The sequence below is a fragment of the Myodes glareolus genome, chromosome 9 (genome assembly GCF_982192425.1).
Source record: "Myodes glareolus chromosome 9, mMyoGla1.1, whole genome shotgun sequence".
NCBI classification, from domain to species: domain Eukaryota; kingdom Metazoa; phylum Chordata; class Mammalia; order Rodentia; family Cricetidae; genus Myodes; species Myodes glareolus.
The window spans coordinates 83,646,877-83,651,223 of record NC_142034.1 but is presented as its reverse complement, the minus strand read 5'-3'; the positions used below and the strand labels follow the sequence as shown (position 1 = coordinate 83,651,223).

Below are 4,347 nucleotides of genomic sequence, written 5' to 3'. Positions count from 1 at the left end.
AACGAATGTCACTATCACTGAAAACTAGACAACTAGTTTTTACCTGTGCAAGCTGTATGACATATTCTTCAAAAACAAGCAAATAATGTACTGGTATGGAAACCAACCGGCCTTGAGTGATATCTTCTGATTTATACATAACAGACAAGTCAGCTTGTACAATAGGGACTGTTACGGCTTTCCTCTCTTTAAGAGGCAAGCCACGCCCACTCCCAGCAACCCCTGCCCTCCCCCACTTCATTTTTAGATTCTGTCTATCTCCTCTCGACACGTGTGCGTGTCCCTTCTCCTGCTCCCTTCTCTCTCCTTTCTCTTCTCTCTTCTTCCCTCTCTCTCTCTCTCTCTCTGTCCTCTTCTCCTTCTCTCCCCACTCTTTCTCTCCACTAAGTAATAAATATCCAATTCTGATCCATACGATGTATCTGCCCACGTGTCTTCCATCCACTCGCTGCCCACCGCCAACTGCCAGGCTGCCCGGGATCGACTGCCCGGCCCTGCTGCTCAGGACTGCTCTGGACTCGCTGCGGACAAAAATTATAAAAGGGACCAATTGTTCAAATCCAAAACATGGAACTTTCTATGCCACATACTTCTTTTACTTGTTTTGGTTTCTCGTTGTAGTGATTTGAATGAGAATGCCCCCCACACACACACACACACACACACAGGCTGAGGCATTTGAATACTTGGTCCCCATTTGATGGCATTGTTTGGGGAGGTTTAGGAAGTGTAGCCTTGTTGGAGGAAGTGCATCAATGGGGGCGGGCTTTGAGAGTTTAAAGTCTCATCCTATTTCCTGTTCACTCTCTTAGCTTCCTGCTTACAGTTCGAGATGTGAACTCTCTCAGCTCATGGCTCCAGCAGCCATGCTTCCCTGACCTAATAGACTCCTATCCTTCTGGAATCTTGAGCCTAAATAAACTCTTCCTTCTGTAAATTGCTTGGGTCATGATGTTTTGCCACGGCAACAGAGAATTAACTGATACAGCTGTAAGTGTTAGCAGTTTCTTACTATGCAGCCTGGGATGGCTCTGAACTCAACTATTACAGGATGCACCAGTAAACTTACTCTGTAAACTCGACTTTCTGAACAGGTCTCCAACATGGCAGGAACCAGCCCCAAGAGTCAACAGGAAAGCATGAAAACAAAAAGTTACTGCAGAGAGAGAGAGAGAGAGAGAGAGAGAGAGAGAGAGAGAGAGAGAGAGAGGAGAGAGAGAGAGAGAGAGAAAGAAAGTGGGGGAAAGTTGTCACAATCTATACTTTAGACAGGCAGCTAGTATTCAGAATTTACAAAGTACAGTGGGAATTAAATAACTACCAAGGAAATTAAACTGCCAATCAACCAATAAGCTAAAGAAATGAACAGGCAGTTCTCAAAAGAAACACAAATATCCAATAACATTTTAAAACATGTTCAACATCCCTAGTCATCAACGAAATGCAAATCAAAACTACTCTGAGATACCACATCATCCCAATCATTATCGTGATCATCAAAAAAATCTGGCATAAGCTCTCTTCTCCAGCTGAGCAAGATGCCCAAAGGAAAGAATGTCAAGAGAAAAACCATGGCCCTATCCTTCCCCACCCCCACCCCACCCCTGCCATCATGAAGAAACAGGAGGCTGAAAAGGTGTTGAATCCTTTGAGAAAAGAATTTCGGCATTGCTCAGGACATCCAGCCCAAAAGAGATCTCCCATACTTCGTCAATTGGCCCCACGACATCAGGCTGCAGTGACAAAGACCGTCCTTTATGAGCTGCTCAAAGCACCGCCTACTGTTAAGCAGTTCTCCCTGGCCCGGGACCAGAAACAGCTAACTAGCTGCTTAAACTTGCTTGCAAGTACAGGCCAGAGACAAAGCAGGAGAAGCAGCAGACTGTTGCCCCTTGCTGAGAAGGAAGCTGCTGGCAAAGGGGATGTCCCAACTAAGAGACTACCTATCTTTCGAGCATGGGTCAATACAGTCACCACATATGTCGAGAACAAGAAGACTCATCTGGTGGTGATTGCCCGCGATGTAGATCCTGCTGTGCTGCAGGTCTTCCTGTTTCCCCCGTGTTGCAAGGTTGGGGTCCTCTACTGCATCCTCAAGCGAAAAACCAGCCTAGAACTGCTGCTCCACAGGAAGGTATGCGCCACTCTTGCCTTCACAAGGGGAAAGACAAAGGTATTCTGGCTAAACTGGCGGAAGCTAACAGGCCCAATTACAAGAGATACGATAAGAATTGCCACCACTGGGAAGGCAATATACTGGTTCCCAAATCTGTGACTCACATTGCCAAGTTGGAAAAGGAAAAGGTCGAAGAACTCACCACTAAACTGGGTCAAATTACTCTGCTAAGGTTTCTGTACATACATATAACAAAGATTTTAAAAATCAGGCAGTGGTAGCCCCTGCCTTTAATCCCAGCGGCAGGCAGATTTCTGAGTTTGAGGCCAGCCTGGTCTACAGAGCGAGTTCCAGGAGAACCAAGACTACATAGAGAAATCCTGTCTTGAAAAACAAAATAACAATAACCAAAAATGTTTTTTAAAAAAGTCTGACATTGAAGGTTAGAAAAGATGTGGGAAAAGAGGTACCCTTAATCCACTGCTAGTAGGAATACAAATTAATATAGCCACTATGGACATCAGTTTGGAGTTTTCTCAAAAAAAAAATACAGCCAGCATTACCAATATGACCCAGGTATTCCATTCCCGGGCAGACACCCAGAGAATTCTATATCCTACCATAGAGATATCTCCATAGCCTTGCTTATCACTGCTCTCTCTCTCTCTTCTTTTTTTTACCATAGCAAAACAATAGAACCAATATAGATACCTATTAACAGATAAATGGATAGTGAAAATGTGATACAAATACAAAATAGAATATTATCCAGATGTAAAGAAAAACAAAGTCATGAAGTTTGCAGAATAAAAAAAGGGATGGACTTAAAATATATAATATTATACTATGAGTTCGACCTAAACTCAGAAAGAAAAAGCTACATGCTCTCCCTAATGTGCAGGACCTAGTCTTGAAGTATATATTCACATAGCTCTAAGAATGGGCATAGTATAATGGTTAGAAAGGCCAAACAAAGATACTATTAGATGACAGAGAATGAGAGAATGCAAGCAAAAGGACACATGCATTGTGAAGCAATATATAAAGCTAATTGTTTCTCTAGTTCCAACTATGCTATGGTAATTTCCTTTTTCTTTCTTCTTTTCTTTTCTTTTTCCTTTTTTTTCTTTTTTTTTGATGAATAAGTCACTAGAGACATAATTTTTAGTGACAAAATGTTAAGCCACAAGCTTCATAGTTTTTAAATCATCATTGTGACTATATCTAAATTTACATAGATCCATAGAATTTAGGACTGAGCACATGTTTAAGTTCCTACATTAATATTGCTTTGTGATGATTTGACTTGAGTTTATTACATTAAAGTAACTTTTATTAAAAATAATCAGACATAATTTAAAAAGCAAAGCAATAATAAGACCGTTGCTAGGTTTAACAAATTATATTCAAAATGATTTGAATATGCATAGGAGATTCTCAAGTGTTTTGTTATGCATTGATAGGACAGACATTATTACTTTTAAAATGCTTCCTACAGTAGGCAATTGTGGTGGTTTAAATATAGGCTCATGTAGATGAAAGTTTGGTTCTCAGTTGATGAACTATTTAGGAAGGATTAGTAGAGGTGGTCTTGTTGGAGGAGGTGCGTCACTGAGGGGTGCACTTGTTTGAAAGCCTAAATCAGGTGTTCTCTGTCTCTCTCTGTCTCTCTATCTCTCCATCTCTCTCTGTCTCTCTGTCTCTGTCTATCTCTGTGTGTGTGTGTCTGTCTGTCTGTCTGTCTGTGTGTGTCTGTCTGTCTGTCTGTCTGAAACTTGACAATCATGTAAGCTTTTAACTACTGCTCCAGAACCATGCCGTGCTTTCCACCATGATGACCAAAGATTCACACTCTGAGACTATAATCAACTCCCCAATAAATGCTTCTTTTGTAAGATATCTTGGTCATAGTGTCTCTTCGCAGCAATAACCCCTACATCTCAGCTAATCCTGAGTTGTGTACAACTAGTTCCTCTTCAAATCCCCATTTCACAGGTGAAGAAGCTGTAGATTGGAGCGATCATGGTGACAGTGTGGTCGGATCATTGACATGAAAATGAAATGAAATTTATGCCCTGGCAATACTGAAGCATGCATGGGCAGCCCGTATATAGCAGTTCTGTCGAATTTGTCCATATTGAGTTTAATGGTCCAAGTTGATGAAGACAACTGACCAGGTCTCTTCCTCAAGAGGGCACCAGATCTCATTACAGATGGTTGTGAGCCACCAT

At 41.7% G+C, this 4,347-nt stretch overlaps 1 pseudogene; it reads left to right on the top strand.

The window, feature by feature from the left end:
- The first annotated feature begins 1,441 nt into the window (after nt 1-1,441).
- LOC125401512 (large ribosomal subunit protein eL8 pseudogene) lies at nt 1,442-2,397 on the top strand (annotated as a pseudogene).
- The last annotated feature ends 1,950 nt before the right edge of the window (nt 2,398-4,347 follow it).